Genomic DNA, 17,042 nt, shown 5'->3' with positions numbered 1-17,042 from the left:
TTTAATGTTTGTGTTCTCGCCACCTTGCTCGCCATTGACACGCTCGAGTTCTAGGTTCTTGCTCATACGTTCCGCAACAGACACAGGAAGGTGCGACGGTTAACCAGCCTCAGTAAGGCGGTCAACCTGTCAACGAAAACGTTGTTCCATCGCGTGGATGCATGATTTTATAAGCGCATTGGCTAGAAAAAGGTTTGCAATGGCTCTCTTCACCAGTTTTGAATGCGCCGATTGGAATGGCAGTCGCGCCTTGTAGCCTCTGGATTCGCTTGTGGTGTCGTCTTCTCGTCTTGTGTCCCGTCTACGTTTTGCGCTGTTAACACCAGGATGGAAAACCAACAAGCCCAAGCTGCTATTCTAGCGAAAATGTTCTGCTTTCATATGTCTGGCTTTATTATAGGTGACGGCTGGTTGTTAAGACTTCGGGTTTTGTGAAACGGGTGAGAGTTTACGAACGAAGTAGGACACTGTTGAGTTTGTTCGCGTCGCCTATAATGGCAAGCAGCTATAAACTAAATGTGAAGCACAGCGTAGCGGATTTCCTGCTATGTCTCGTCCTCGAACGGAAGCCGCAGCGCCAGTCAGCAGTCTAATGAGGGGAAAACAAAAGCGGCCAGATTAAGCAGGCCGGATGTGTGAGGCGACGCAGTGGATGCGCAACATGAGCATTGTCGGTTTTTCTTTTTTGTACACAAGTGCTGTAACCTGTTCCGGAGATCGCTCTCTCACGAGAACTCGTGTCTGCCATGCAGAGTACAGAGAGATCCAACATCTTCTGACAGGTCAGGACGAGGAGTTCTTTTCGAGTGCGGCGACATAGGTGAGTGTCCTGCGCTGATGGCTTTCGCTGAAATGTAAATGGCCCCAATCATATACATTTCAGCGCGCACATGTGTTCTTCGTTGCACCGCTTTGGCGATGGCGCTTCGAGATGTGTTTTACAGCGAGACTGTTATGGATACATTCCAACAGCTGCCTCGGTTGGCCCTGTTATCCGCCGCAGCAGCCGGTGTCCGTCGCCGCTGTAGCCGGGAATGAGAAAAAGAAAAGAGCTAGTTCACGCCGACATCAAACCCGGGCACGCTGGGAGGGAGTCAGCTGCTCCACCACTGAACCACGGCAACGCTTGCAAGCCTGCAGCGCAAAGACGCGCGCGAGGAGACACGCGGTGTGACGTGCGCGCCGCGTACCAACGATACTTTGCATGGCTGTTGCATACCAGGCGGCACGCCATGTGGCAGCTGCATAGGCAGTGGTACAAGGTACATAGAGACGGCTTGAGGAAGAAAAAGAGGACTAAGGAGATGTGCACGAAAAATATGGTTGAGGCGTCTTCCACAGGAACCGGTAGAACATGAACCGGACTGAACATGAACATGACTCATGAACATGAGTCGCTTCTGCGACAGCATTGTTGCCCGCAGTGTCTTGGGCAGCCAGTTGAGTTGCGACGCGCTCAGCTTCAAAAATGCGAGTTCGCAGCGTGTGCCGCAAACGCGCGTTCTCGCTTCACGCTGGCGGGCAGCGAGGTTCGCCCGTCAACGTCGTCGCCTTTCTGCGCCGCTCAGCGCAGCAGTTGGTTGGTGCCATCACAAGCGAAGCAGTAGGCGGCGTGTAAGCACTGTTGATGCGCGTTGAAGCTGCATTCCGTAGGCGACGAGGCGTCACAGGCTAATCCGGCGCGAAAGACAAACCATGTGCGGAAACTGTGTCATCCCCTCAGCAGAAGGCTTACACCGCCTACACCACTGGCAGGGTCCAGATGGCCTCATTGAAAATAGCCAAATGATCTCAAAATGTAGCCCAGAAATAGCCAGACCCAATTTTATTGTGAGTGAAAGGTAGCCAGAAACATAGCCAAAACGTTTGACAATATTCTGCAGCTGTCTTGTAGATGGTCTCGAAATCTCACCGCGTATTTCCTGCTCCAAAATTACGTCCGCTGCATACAACCAGCACAACGCTCGCCTCTGCATAAAGAAATCTACTGAGAGCTGCCACAGAGACGGGGATTTGGACAACACGTATTGTTACAATAAACCAAAGGATTTCTTTTCCGATTTACTCATGACGGTATTCGTATTTACGGAGCCACATTCTGCGTTAACTTTAGTTGGCGCCTCGCTGTACACGAGGCGTTCTCCATGACAGGCGGATAACATATTGCCAGCTCCAAGCTCGAGGATGAGCTTCAACAGTTCACGCTCGTGCACCCAAGAGGCGGCCCGAGCTCAGGGCATTAAATTATGGATGCCTTTCCTAAGCTTGACTTAAAAAATCAACGTGTCATTTCTTTCCCGCCCTCTTTCTTTCTTTTCCAATTTACTCGAGAGCAGCCCGACGCTGAGGTAACAAATGCTGCAAGCTTGGAGGCACACGGGACTCTGGAGAAAACCTGCTGTCTTGCTTCTTCGGCGCGCTGTGTAAAATCTGCGGCGTCATTCTCGGAATAGCTGGAATCATGAGGAAGCATAGCATCCAGCATTGTAGTCACTTCTCGACCGTGGAGGAGACTGAATGGCGTCATTCTTGTTGTTTCTTGCCGAGCCGTATTGTAAGCAAACGTTATGTAGGGTAATATTTGGTCCCAGTTCATGTGTTTCACATCGACATACATGCACAACATGTCTGCAAGAGTCTTGTTGAGGCGCTCCGTAAGTCCATTGCTTTGCGGGTGATAAGCTGTCGTCCTTCTGTGTGCTGTGCCACTGAGCGTGAGTACAGTTCGCAAAAGTTCAGCCGTGAATGTGGTTCCCCTGTCGGTTACGATGAGCGCTGGAGCACCGTGCCTAAGGACGACGTTTTCGATGAAGAACTGCGCGGCTTCGGCTGCTGTGCTGCTCGGAAGTGCTTTGGTTTCTGCATAACGCGTAAGGTAATCGGTCGCAACTATGATCCACTTATTTCCTGCAGTTGATATTGGGAATGGGCCCAAAAGGTCCATCCCAATTTGTGCAAACGGTGTTTCCGGCACTTGAACGGGATGTAATAGTCCGGCAGGTTTCGTAGGTGGCACTTTGCGTCGCTGACAGTCAAGGCACATTCGAACGTAGTGCTTCACGTGTGTTGCGAGCCGTGGCCAGTAGTATTTCTCTTTGATCCGTGCTAATTTTCTTGTGTAGCCTAGGTGGCCCGACGTAGCTTCATCGTGACAGGCCTGCAAGATTTCACTGCGGAGAGTTTTAGGGATGACCCGTAGATATCTCTTCCCTGTTGAAGAGAAGTTCCTCTTAAAAAGAACACTGTTTCGTATGCAGAATGATGACAAGTTCCTTGAGAACAATCTGGGCTTGTTTGTGGTGCGGCCTTCTAAGAAATCAATTAGGAAAGCGAGCTCGGGGTCATCTTGCTGTTGTTGAGAGATGGTAGCTGCACAAACAACTCCTAAAATGCCTGCGGATTCGTCATCATCTCGGCCTGACGACTCGATCGGTGATCTGGAAAGGCAGTCAGCGTCTAAGTGCTGTCTTCCCGATTTATAGACCACTGTCATGCCGTACTCTTGAAGCCGTAGGCTCCAGCGTGCCAAACGTGCAGATGGATCTTTCATGTTGGTCAACCAACAGAGAGAATGATGGTCACTTATTACTTGAAATGGGCGGCCATATATGTACGGGTGGAACTTGGTAATGGCCCATACTACAGCCAAGCATTCCTTCTCTGTGGTGGATTAGTTCGACTCGGCACGTGACAGTGTTTTACTCGCGTAAGCGATGACTCGCTCAGCGCCGTCTTGCCGCTGAACAAGGACGGCACCTAGACCCACATTGCTGGCGTCGGTGTGGATCATTGTCGGCGTATCTACGTCAAAGTGGGCAAGAACAGGCGGAGTTTGTAGACGGTGCCGCAACTCGTTAAATGCCGCCTCCTGTCCCTCGCCCCACATAAACGTGACATCTTCTCTGGTTAGGCAGGTGAGCAGTGAGGTGATGCGTGCAAAACCCGCAATAAATCGCCGGTAATATGAGCATAGGCCCAGGAAGCGTCTGACTGCCTTCTTGTCCGTAGGCCTTGAAAACTTTGCGACGGCTGCGATTTTCTCAGGATCAGGTCTGACGCCTGTGTGACTTACAATGTGGCCCAAAAACTGTAGTTCTTGATAGCCAAAGTGGCACTTTTCAGGTTTTAAGGTAAGCCCAGCGGACCGTATGGCTTGAAGAACTGACCGTAGCCGACTGAGATGTTCATCAAATGTGGCAGTAAACAATCACATCGTCTAGGTACACTAAGCAAGTCTTCCACTTAAGGTCTGAGAGAACAGTATCCATTAGTCTTTGGAACGTGGCTGGGGCGGAGCACAAACCAAAAGGAACAACTTTGAATTCATAGAGCCCATCAGGCGTCACAAACGCAGTCTTTTCGCGATCCCGCTCATCGACCTCTACTTGCCAGTATCCACTTTTTAAGTCCGTCGATGGGAAGTAACGTGCATGCCGTAGCCTGTCGAGGGAATCGTCGATGCGTGGTAAGGGATACACATCTTTTTTCGTGACCCGATTGAGCTTGCGATAGTCGATACAAAACCTCAGGCTGCCATCCTTCTTCTTAACGAGTACCACGGGCGATGCCCAAGGGCTTTTCGACGGCTGGATAACATCATCGTCCAGCATTTTCTTGACTTGTTGCTGTATTGCTTCACGCTCTTTCTCAGCCACGCTATACGGATGCTGTCGGATGGGAATTGCTGTTTCCTCCTTAATGATGCGGTGTTTCGTCAGTTGTGTTTGACGCACTCGGGACGTTGTAGAGAAGCAGTCTTTAAAATGGTCAATCAGTTCTCTGAGCCCATGTTTCTGTTGCGGCGCTAAACCTGGGTCAACGTCGACGACGGCTATAGATGGCATCGTATCGGTGGTTGATTCCTGTTTTACAGCAAAGCAGTGTTGGACGTGGTCCATTTCGTCAAAGTACGCCACAGCGGTGCCTTTACTGATGTGCCGGCGTTCATTGGTAAAATTTGTCAGTAGTACCTCTGTGCGACCGCCGATTAGGCTGACGATACCCCGAGCGATGGCAATACCTTGATGGAACAGAAGTGCAGTTAGTTGTTCGGCTACACCGTCCTTGTCGAACTGTTCTCCGCAACTTACGGAGACAAGACTGCATGATAGTGGTGGTATGCAGACGTCGTCGTCGGCGACACGTAACGATGTACGTTGGCGCTCTTCGTCTTGGCTCGTGTCCGTACTAGTTGACAAGGTTATTTCGCCGTCCCGTATGTTAACCACGGCGCCGTACTCACGCAACAAGTCCATTCCAAGGATGAGTGATCTGCTGCACTCTTTTAAAATCATAAAAGTGGCGACAAAAGCTGTATTTCCTATCTGGAGCCGTGCAGTACATTTTCCTGTAGGTACCATTATCTGGCCCCCGGCATTTCGAATATAAGGGCCCGTCCATTGCATTCTGACTTTCTTAAGCCGGTCTGCCAACTGCTCACTCATTATCGAAAAGTCTGCACCAGTATGAACTAAAGCTGTCACGTCGTGCGCATCAATTGTTAAGAGTAGGTCGGCACTTACAAATTCGTCGGCGTCCCGTTTCTCCGGGTCGCTGTGCTCGTTTCTCAGTAATAATGGGAGATTTTCGGCGGTTCGACGACTTGCAACCTCCCCCCCCGGAGGTCGCTGATTTCAGTTTCCCCGCCGTGGGCTTGGAGAGCGGCCTCGTACCACGTCGGCGAAACTGCGACGGTTCGGCGAAGAATAACGTAATGGAGACGGCGAGCGCGACCGCAGGTTAGCTGAGCTGCCTTGTTCCTGACTGACACTGTCGTCGAAGCGTGGATGTCTCTCTGGAAACTGGCGCGGAGTGGCAGGTGACATTTCCTGGATGCCACGCTGGCGATGAGGGCAAAAACGATAAATGTGCCCTGGTTCGCCACAGTGAAAACACAATGGTCGGTGATCAGCAGTGCGCCATACGTCGGTCCTGCGAGGCTGGGGTCGCCTGAAATGCTCCCTCTGTATCCAGGCAGCAATAGGTGGCCGCTGGTGGTACTGCTGTACCGGCATGGTAGAAAGCGCGCGACGGACAGCGTCTGCGTAGCTATATGCGCGTGGCTCGAAGCGCGGCTCGGGACTCAGTTCAGGGAGCGGCTAAGGAGGTGCTAATGTTTGCCGAATTTCTTGGCGAACAACTTCAGTGACCGAAGCAACAGTGAACTCCTTCGGTGTCACAGTTTGCTTCGCAATCTCCTCGCGCACAATGTCTGTTATCAGTTGACGCAGCGAGGTCTCGTCTGTCACTGTGAATACTGCGGCTCCTGCAAGCGCATCGTTAGTCAGGCGTTCGTATTGCCGACAACGCTGCTGGAGCGCCCGCTCGATTGCTGTGGCTTCCTTAATGAATTCTTCCACTGTTGTAGGCGGGTTACGCACGAGACCAGCGAATAGCTGTTCTTTGACGCCGCGCATGAGATGGCTCAGCTTCTTCGAATCCGGCATGTTGGGATCCGCGCGACGAAACAAACGAGACATGTCCTCGGCAAACATGGAGACACTTTCATTGGGCTTCTGAATGCGCAACTCGAAAAGTCGTTGTGCATTGTCTCGGCGATCAGTGCTTCCGAAGGTGTCAAGTAGCCGACGGTAAAATTCGTCCCACGTTGTCAAATGTGCCTCGCGGTTTTGGAACCACGTCCTTGCGCTACCTTCAAGAGCGAAGTACACATTAGAAAGCTTCTGGTCCGGTCGCCACTGATTGACCTTAGCTACGCGTTCGTACTGGTCCAGCCAGTCTTCGGCGTCTTCGTACGTGTCACCGTGGAAGCTTGAGGGGACTAGATTGTTTTGGATAGTCACCTGTGTTGGACTTGCAATCGCCATTTCCTGAGCCATTGAGGTCGCTGACGAAGTTCGTTGCAAGAGACCGAATTCCGGGCACAGACCTTGGAGGCGGCGGCTTGCACGGTGCACAGGTGTCTCGACGCGTGGATGATGTCTTGAAGGGCTGGACGCAGGGCTACTCGCAGGAGTCGTCCCTATCGTTAGGCGATGGTGCGATACCCAGCACGTCCACCAGTGTCACGGCTCACTTGAGACAAGAGCGGAGAGCGTTATTTTAATCTTGACAATTAGAACAAGCGTTCAGTGTTCGCTTCTTCTTCTCTAGCACGCTCGCTTGCACCCACGAGGTCGTCGTCCTCGTCGTCAGCGTGGTTGGGCACAGATGGCGTCGCGGCAATATTGCACATCGGCGGGTTTCTTTGCATGCGCATGTGCTAGGATGTGTAGAGCGCAAGTATCTAAGCTTTATTTTAATTCGCAGCAATTATGGCCGTGCGAATTTTCGCAAACCAGTCAAATGCATGTCAAAATGTTTTTCTTAAAGAAGCAAGCGTTTTCTGCACAAAATAAAACTAATAGAAAGTAAATGTTGACCTATATTTCATCATTTATTCAGAAGCAGCAATACAGGCTATTTTGTAAGGCTCTCCTTGAGATGTTATGAAGCCCAAGCCTTGTACAAGAGACTACATTTCCCACTTTCAAGGGGCAGAGAAACATAACTAAACACGATACATGGTATTTTAGATCACGATCCCAGATCAAGGCATCAACTCAATGCTATTATCAAATATGTACCAACTAGGCCCAAATGAAGTTTTACTGCAACTCAATGTTGTTCATAAATTCTATCAAATTATCTATATTAATAATGAAGATGTATCTTTGAGGAGCACCTCCTTTTAAGCTGTTCTCGTAGTAGTGCTCTGTGGAGTCGCGTCGCCCCAGCTTAAATTCGAGCGAGCCCGGCAGGAATCGCCGCAAACAAAAGGGAAAGGCGCAGCTGTTGTCTGCAAACGCCAGCAAAGCGTGAAGATATCAAGGCGATCTCGCTGTTGATTCAGCGGCAGCCCTCGGGGCGTGGCCGCACGCGTGCCACCTCTGTGAATCACCTTGGGTTACAAGAGAAAGTGTGAAACAGAAAAACGTTGCGGCGGTGTCTGCAGCTCACCGAGGCCGTGTGCGTGTGAAAGGGGCAGCGGTTCGCTGAGCAGGCAAGGCTAAAGATGGGCTTCGTGAACAGCGACTTGTGTTTCGTGAGAGCGCACGTTCGACAGAGGCATCGCGACATGACTCCGCGCTCGAGGTCACGCCTTAGATTTTAGGGCACCTCTGATCTCCGAGTCTGCATAGGCCGCGCTATCGTTATATTACGAGTAGGCTCTACTGTTGGCATAGAATCGAGAAACTGGGCAACAAATGTAGCGTGCGTGGAGTACACACACGACTGCAGCGGCACTGTCGTAGTAAAGTGTCCGACGAAAACTCATCTGGCGAGGAAACATATTGGTGTCAAGAAAACGTGCACGGTAGGCTGTACTGGTGGCATAGAATCGAGAAACTGGGCAACAAATGTAGCGTGCGTGGAGTACACACACGACTGAAGCGGCATGGTCGTAGTCAAGTGTTCGACGAAAACTCGTCTGGCGAGGAAACATATTGGTATCAAGAAAACGTGCACGGTAGGCTCTACTGTTGGCATAGAATCGAGAAACTGGGCAACAAATGTAGCGTGCGTGGAGTACACACACGACTGAAGCGGCATTGTCGTAGTAAAGTGTCCGACGAAAACTCGTCTGGCGAGGAAACATATTGGTATCAAGAAAACGTGCACGGAAGGCTCTACTGTTGGCATAGAATCGAGAAACTGGGCAACAAATGCAGCGTGCGTGGAGTACACACACGACTGAAGCGGCATGGTCGTAGTCAAGTGTTCGACGAAAACTCGCCTGGCGAGGAAACATATTGGTATCAAGAAAACGTGCACGGTAGGCTCTACTGTTGGCATAGAATCGAGAAACTGGGCAACAAATGTAGCGTGCGTGGAGTACACACACGACTGAAGCGGCATTGTCGTAGTAAAGTGTCCGACGAAAACTCGTCTGGCGAGGAAACATATTGGTATCAAGAAAACGTGCACGGAAGGCTCTACTGTTGGCATAGAATCGAGAAACTGGGCAACAAATGCAGCGTGCGTGGAGTACACACACGACTGAAGCGGCATGGTCGTAGTCAAGTGTTCGACGAAAACTCGCCTGGCGAGGAAACATATTGGTATCAAGAAAACGTGCACGGTAGGCTCTACTGTTGCCATATAATCGAGAAACTGGGCAACAAAATTAGCGTGCGTGGAGTACACACACGATTGAAGCGGCATTGTCGTAGTCAAGTGTTCGACGAAACCTCGTCTGGCGAGGAAACATATTGGTATCAAGAAAACGTGGATGGCAGGCTCTACTGTTGGCATGTAATCGAGAAACTGGGCAACAAATGCAGCGTGCGTGGAGTACACACACGACTGAAGCGGCATGGTCGTAGTCAAGTGTTCGACGAAAACTCGTCTGGCGAGGAAACATATTGGTATCAAGAAAACGTGCACGGTAGGCTCTACTGTTGGCATAGAATCGAGAAACTGGGCAACAAATGTAGCGTGCGTGGAGTACACACACGACTGAAGCGGCATTGTCGTAGTAAAGTGTCCGACGAAAACTCGTCTGGCGAGGAAACATATTGGTATCAAGAAAACGTGCACGGAAGGCTCTACTGTTGGCATAGAATCGAGAAACTGGGCAACAAATGCAGCGTGCGTGGAGTACACACACGACTGAAGCGGCATGGTCGTAGTCAAGTGTTCGACGAAAACTCGCCTGGCGAGGAAACATATTGGTATCAAGAAAACGTGCACGGTAGGCTCTACTGTTGGCATAGAATCGAGAAACTGGGCAACAAATGTAGCGTGCGTGGAGTACACACACGACTGAAGCGGCATGGTCGTAGTCAAGTGTTCGACGAAAACTCGTCTGGCGAGGAAACATATTGGTATCAAGAAAACGTGCACGGCAGGCTCTACTGTTGGCATGTAATCGAGAAACTGGGCAACAAATGTAGCGTGCGTGGAGTACACACAAGACTGAAGCGGCATTGTCGTAGTCAAGTGTTTGAGGAAAACTCGTCTGGCGAGGAAACATATTGGTATCAAGAAAACGTGCATGGTAGGCTCTACTGTTGGCATAGAATCGAGAAAGTGGGCAACAAATGTAGCGTGCGTGGAGTACACACACGACTGAAGCGGCATTGTCGTAGTCAAGTGTTCGACGAAACCTCGTCTGGCGAGGAAACATATTGGTATCAAGAAAACGTGCATGGCAGGCTCTACTGTTGTCATATAATCGAGAAACTGGGCAACAAATGTGGCGTGCGTGGAGTACACACACGACTGAAGCGGCATTGTCGTAGTCAAGTGTTTGAGGAAAACTCGTCTGGCGAGGAAACATATTGGTATAAAGAAAACATGCATGGCAGGCTCTACTGTTGGCACAGAATCGAGAAACTGGGCAACAAATGTAGCGTGCGTGGAGTACACACACGACTGAAGCGGCATTGTCGCAGTCAAGTGTTTGAGGAAAACTCGTCTGGCGAGGAAACATATTGGTATCATGAAAACGTGCATGGCAGGCTCTACTGTTGGCATATAATCGAGAAACTGGGCAACAAATGTAGCGTGCGTGGAGTACACACACGACTGAAGCGGCATGGTCGTAGTCAAGTGTTCGACGAAAACTCGCCTGGCGAGGAAACATATTGGTATCAAGAAAACGTGCATGGCAGGCTCTACTGTTGGCATAGAATCGAGAAACTGGGCAACAAATGTAGCGTGCGTGGAGTACACACACGACTGAAGCGGCATGGTCGTAGTCAAGTGTTCGACGAAAACTCGCCTGGCGAGGAAACATATTGGTATCAAGAAAACGTGCATGGCAGGCTCTACTGTTGGCATAGAATCGAGAAACTGGGCAACAAATGTAGCGTGCGTGGAGTACACACACGACTGAAGCGGCATGGTCGTAGTCAAGTGTTCGACGAAAACTCGTCTGGCGAGGAAACATATTGGTATCAAGAAAACGTGTACGGTAGGCTCTACTGTTGGCATAGAATCGAGAAACTGGGCAACAAATGTAGCGTGCGTGGAGTACACACGACTGAAGCGGCATGGTTGTAGTCAAGTGTTCGACGAAAACTCGTCTGGCGAGGAAACATATTGGTATCAAGAAAACGTGCACGGCAGGCTCTACTGTTGGCATAGAATCGAGAAACTGGGCAACAAATGTAGCGTGCGTGGAGTACACACACGACTGAAGCGGCATTGTCGTAGTCAAGTGTTTGAGGAAAACTCGTCTGGCGAGGAAACATATTGGTATCAAGAAAACGTGCATGGCAGGCTCTACTGTTGGCATAGAATCGAGAAACTGGGCAACAAATGTAGCGTGCGTGGAGTACACACACGACTGAAGCGGCATTGTCGTAGTCAAGTGTTTGAGGAAAACTCGTCTGGCGAGGAAACACATTGGTATCACGAAAACTTGCATGGCAGGCTCTACTGTTGGCATGTAATCGAGAAACTCGGCAACCAAAGTAGCGTGCGTGGAGTACACACACGACTGAAGCGGCATTTTTGTAGTCAAGTGTCCGACGAAACCTCGTCTGGCGAGGAAACATATTGGTATCAAGAAAACGTGCATGGCAGGCTCTACTGTTGGCATGTAATCGAGAAACTGGGCAACAAATGTAGCGTGCGTGGAGTACACACAAGACTGAAGCGGCATTGTCGTAGTCAAGTGTTTGAGGAAAACTCGTCTGGCGAGGAAACATATTGGTATCATGAAAACGTGCATGGCAGGCTCTACTGTTGCCATATAATCGAGAAACTGGGCAACAAATGTAGCGTGCGTGGAGTACACACACGACTGAAGCGGCATTGTCGTAGTCAAGTGTTCGACGAAAACTCGTCTGGCGAGGAAACATATTGGTATCAAGAAAACATGCATGGCAGGCTCTACTGTTGGCACAGAATCGAGAAACTGGGCAACAAATGTAGCGTGCGTGGAGTACACACACGACTGAAGCGGCATGGTCGTAGTCAAGTGTTCGACGAAAACTCGCCTGGCGAGGAAACATATTGGTATCAAGAAAACGTGCATGGTAGGCTCTACTGTTGGCATAGAATCGAGAAAGTGGGCAACAAATGTAGCGTGCGTGGAGTACACACACGACTGAAGCGGCATTGTCGTAGTCAAGTGTTCGACGAAACCTCGTCTGGCGAGGAAACATATTGGTATCAAGAAAACGTGCATGGCAGGCTCTACTGTTGGCATGTAATCGAGAAACTGGGCAACAAATGTAGCGTGCGTGGAGTACACACAAGACTGAAGCGGCATTGTCGTAGTCAAGTGTTCGACGAAACCTCGTCTGGCGAGGAAACATATTGGTATCAAGAAAACGTGCATGGTAGGCTCTACTGTTGGCATGTAATCGAGAAACTGGGCAACAAATGTAGCGTGCGTGGAGTACACACAAGACTGAAGCGGCATTGTCGTAGTCAAGTGTTTGAGGAAAACTCGTCTGGCGAGGAAACATATTGGTATCAAGAAAACGTGCATGGTAGGCTCTACTGTTGTCATATAATCGAGAAACTGGGCAACAAATGTGGCGTGCGTGGAGTACACACACGACTGAAGCGGCATTGTCGTAGTCAAGTGTTTGAGGAAAACTCGTCTGGGGAGGAAACATATTGGTATAAAGAAAACATGCATGGCAGGCTCTACTGTTGGCACAGAATCGAGAAACTGGGCAACAAATGTAGCGTGCGTGGAGTACACACACGACTGAAGCGGCATTGTCGTAGTCAAGTGTTTGAGGAAAACTCGTCTGGCGAGGAAACATATTGGTATCATGAAAACGTGCATGGCAGGCTCTACTGTTGCCATATAATCGAGAAACTGGGCAACAAATGTAGCGTGCGTGGAGTACACACACGACTGAAGCGGCATTGTCGTAGTCAAGTGTTCGACGAAAACTCGTCTGGCGAGGAAACATATTGGTATCAAGAAAACATGCATGGCAGGCTCTACTGTTGGCACAGAATCGAGAAACTGGGCAACAAATGTAGCGTGCGTGGAGTACACACACGACTGAAGCGGCATGGTCGTAGTCAAGTGTTCGACGAAAACTCGCCTGGCGAGGAAACATATTGGTATCAAGAAAACGTGCATGGCAGGCTCTACTGTTGGCATAGAATCGAGAAACTGGGCAACAAATGTAGCGTGCGTGGAGTACACACACGACTGAAGCGGCATGGTCGTAGTCAAGTGTTCGACGAAAACTCGTCTGGCGAGGAAACATATTGGTATCAAGAAAACGTGTACGGTAGGCTCTACTGTTGGCATAGAATCGAGAAACTGGGCAACAAATGTAGCGTGCGTGGAGTACACACGACTGAAGCGGCATGGTTGTAGTCAAGTGTTCGACGAAAACTCGTCTGGCGAGGAAACATATTGGTATCAAGAAAACGTGCACGGCAGGCTCTACTGTTGGCATAGAATCGAGAAACTGGGCAACAAATGTAGCGTGCGTGGAGTACACACACGACTGAAGCGGCATTGTCGTAGTCAAGTGTTTGAGGAAAACTCGTCTGGCGAGGAAACATATTGGTATCAAGAAAACGTGCATGGCAGGCTCTACTGTTGGCATAGAATCGAGAAACTGGGCAACAAATGTAGCGTGCGTGGAGTACACACACGACTGAAGCGGCATTGTCGTAGTCAAGTGTTTGAGGAAAACTCGTCTGGCGAGGAAACACATTGGTATCACGAAAACTTGCATGGCAGGCTCTACTGTTGGCATGTAATCGAGAAACTCGGCAACAAAAGTAGCGTGCGTGGAGTACACACACGACTGAAGCGGCATTTTTGTAGTCAAGTGTCCGACGAAACCTCGTCTGGCGAGGAAACATATTGGTATCAAGAAAACGTGCATGGCAGGCTCTACTGTTGGCATGTAATCGAGAAACTGGGCAACAAATGTAGCGTGCGTGGAGTACACACAAGACTGAAGCGGCATTGTCGTAGTCAAGTGTTTGAGGAAAACTCGTCTGGCGAGGAAACATATTGGTATCAAGAAAACGTGCATGGTAGGCTCTACTGTTGGCATAGAATCGAGAAAGTGGGCAACAAATGTAGCGTGCGTGGAGTACACACACGACTGAAGCGGCATTGTCGTAGTCAAGTGTTCGACGAAACCTCGTCTGGCGAGGAAACATATTGGTATCAAGAAAACGTGCATGGCAGGCTCTACTGTTGTCATATAATCGAGAAACTGGGCAACAAATGTGGCGTGCGTGGAGTACACACACGACTGAAGCGGCATTGTCGTAGTCAAGTGTTTGAGGAAAACTGGTCTGGCGAGGAAACATATTGGTATAAAGAAAACATGCATGGCAGGCTCTACTGTTGGCACAGAATCGAGAAACTGGGCAACAAATGTAGCGTGCGTGGAGTACACACACGACTGAAGCGGCATTGTCGCAGTCAAGTGTTTGAGGAAAACTCGTCTGGCGAGGAAACATATTGGTATCATGAAAACGTGCATGGCAGGCTCTACTGTTGGCATATAATCGAGAAACTGGGCAACAAAAGTAGCGTGCGTGGAGTACACACGCGACTGAAGCGGCATTTTTGTAGTCAAGTGTTCGACGAAACCTCGTCTGGCGAGGAAACATATTGGTATCAAGAAAACGTGCATGGCAGGCTCTACTGTTGGCATATAATCGAGAAACTGGGCAACAAAGGTAGCGTGCGTGGAGTACACACACGACTGAAGCGGCATTGTCGTAGTCAAGTGTTTGAGGAAAACTCGTCTGGGGAGGAAACATATTGGTATCAAGAAAACGTGCATGGCAGGCTCTACTGTTGGCATATAATCGAGAAACTGGGCAACAAAAGTAGCGTGCGTGGAGTACACACGCGACTGAAGCGGCATTTTTGTTGTCAAGTGTTCCACGAAACCTCGTCTGGCGAGGAAACATATTGGTATCAAGAAAACTTGCATGGCAGGCTCTACTGTTGGCATATAATCGAGAAACTGGGCAACAAAAGTAGCGTGCGTGGAGTACACACACGACTGAAGCGGCATTGTCGTAGTCAAGTGTTTGAGGAAAACTCGTCTGGCGAGGAAACATATTGGTATCATGAAAACGTGCATGGCAGGCTCTACTGTTGCCATATAATCGAGAAACTGGGCAACAAAAGTAGCGTGCGTGGAGTACACACACGACTGAAGCGGCATTGTCGCAGTCAAGTGTTCGACGAAACCTCGTCTGGCGAGGAAACATATTGGTATCAAGAAAACGTGCATGGCAGGCTCTACTGTTGGCATATAATCGAGAAACTGGGCAACAAAAGTAGCGTGCGTGGAGTACACACACGACTGAAGCGGCATTGTCGTAGTCAAGTGTTCGACGAAACCTCGTCTGGCGAGGAAACATATTGGTATCAAGAAAACGTGCATGGCAGGCTCTACTGTTGGCATATAATCGAGAAACTGGGCAACAAAAGTAGCGTGCGTGGAGTACACACGCGACTGAAGCGGCATTGTCGTAGTCAAGTGTTTGAGGAAAACTCGTCTGGCGAGGAAACATATTGGTATCATGAAAACGTGCATGGCAGGCTCTACTGTTGCCATATAATCGAGAAACTGGGCAACAAATGTAGCGTGCGTGGAGTACACACGCGACTGAAGCGGCATTTTTGTAGTCAAGTGTTCGACGAAACCTCGTCTGGCGAGGAAACATATTGGTATCAAGAAAACGTGCATGGCAGGTTCTACTGTTGGCATATAATCGAGAAACTGGGCAACAAAAGTAGCGTGCGTGGAGTACACACACGACTGAAGCGGCATTGTCGTAGTCAAGTGTTTGAGGAAAACTCGTCTGGGGAGGAAACATATTGGTATCAAGAAAACGTGCATGGCAGGCGCTACTGTTGGCATATAATCGAGAAACTGGGCAACAAAAGTAGCGTGCGTGGAGTACACACACGACTGAAGCGGCATTGTCGTAGTCAAGTGTTTGACGAAAACTCGTCTGGGGAGGAAACATATTGGTATCAAGAAAACGTACATGGCAGGCGCTACTGTTGGCATATAATCGAGAAACTGGGCAACAAAAGTAGCGTGCGTGGAGTACACACACGACTGAAGCGGCATTGTCGTAGTCAAGTGTTCGACGAAACCTCGTCTGGCGAGGAAACATATTGGTATCAAGAAAACGTGCATGGCAGGCGCTACTGTTGGCATATAATCGAGAAACTGGGCAACAAAAGTAGCGTGCGTGGAGTACACACACGACTGAAGCGGCATTGTCGTAGTCAAGTGTTTGAGGAAAACTCGTCTGGCGAGGAAACATATTGGAATCAAGAAAACGTGCAGGGCAGGCTGTACTGTTGGCATAGAATCCAGAAACTGGGCAACAAATGTAGCGTGCGTGGAGTACACACACGACTGAAGCGGCATTGTCGTAGTCAAGTGTTTGAGGAAAACTCGTCTGGGGAGGAAACATATTGGTATCAAGAAAACGTGCATGGCAGGCGCTACTGTTGGCATATAATCGAGAAACTGGGCAACAAAAGTAGCGTGCGTGGAGTACACACACGACTGAAGCGGCATTGTCGTAGTCAAGTGTTTGAGGAAAACTCGTCTGGGGAGGAAACATATTGGTATCAAGAAAACGTGCATGGCAGGCTCTACTGTTGGCATATAATCGAGAAACTGGGCAACAAAAGTAGCGTGCGTGGAGTACACACACGACTGAAGCGGCATTGTCGTAGTCAAGTGTTCGACGAAACCTCGTCTGGCGAGGAAACATATTGGTATCAAGAAAACGTGCATGGCAGGCGCTACTGTTGGCATATAATCGAGAAACTGGGCAACAAAAGTAGCGTGCGCGGAGTACACACACGACTGAAGCGGCATTGTCGTAGTCAAGTGTTTGAGGAAAACTCGTCTGGCGAGGAAACATATTGGAATCAAGAAAACGTGCAGGGCAGGCTGTACTGTTGGCATAGAATCCAGAAACTGGGCAACAAATGTAGCGTGCGTGGAGTACACACACGACTGAAGCGGCATTGTCGTAGTCAAGTGTTTGAGGAAAACTCGTCTGGCGAGGAAAGATATTGGAATCAAGAAAACGTGCAGGGCAGGCTG

At 49.6% G+C, this 17,042-nt stretch overlaps 1 protein-coding gene across 4 annotated transcripts in view; it reads left to right on the top strand.

Annotated features, from left to right (window-relative positions):
• The window catches only part of LOC139056424 (uncharacterized), a 235,152-nt gene that overhangs the window by 165,716 nt on the left and 52,394 nt on the right, over nt 1-17,042 (top strand). For 2 of the 4 annotated variants that reach the window (XM_070534654.1, XM_070534655.1), the window contains exon 2: nt 753-820. The exons of the other annotated variants lie outside the window; for them this stretch is intronic. The gene's annotated coding sequence lies outside the window, so the exon portion shown is untranslated. The remainder of the gene's footprint in view (nt 1-752; nt 821-17,042) is intronic. 4 annotated transcript variants of the gene reach the window in all.

Source organism: Dermacentor albipictus, chromosome 2 (assembly GCF_038994185.2).
Source record: "Dermacentor albipictus isolate Rhodes 1998 colony chromosome 2, USDA_Dalb.pri_finalv2, whole genome shotgun sequence".
NCBI classification, from domain to species: domain Eukaryota; kingdom Metazoa; phylum Arthropoda; class Arachnida; order Ixodida; family Ixodidae; genus Dermacentor; species Dermacentor albipictus.
The sequence above is the reverse complement of the archived record's forward strand: the minus strand, read 5'-3'. Positions and strand labels throughout refer to the sequence as shown.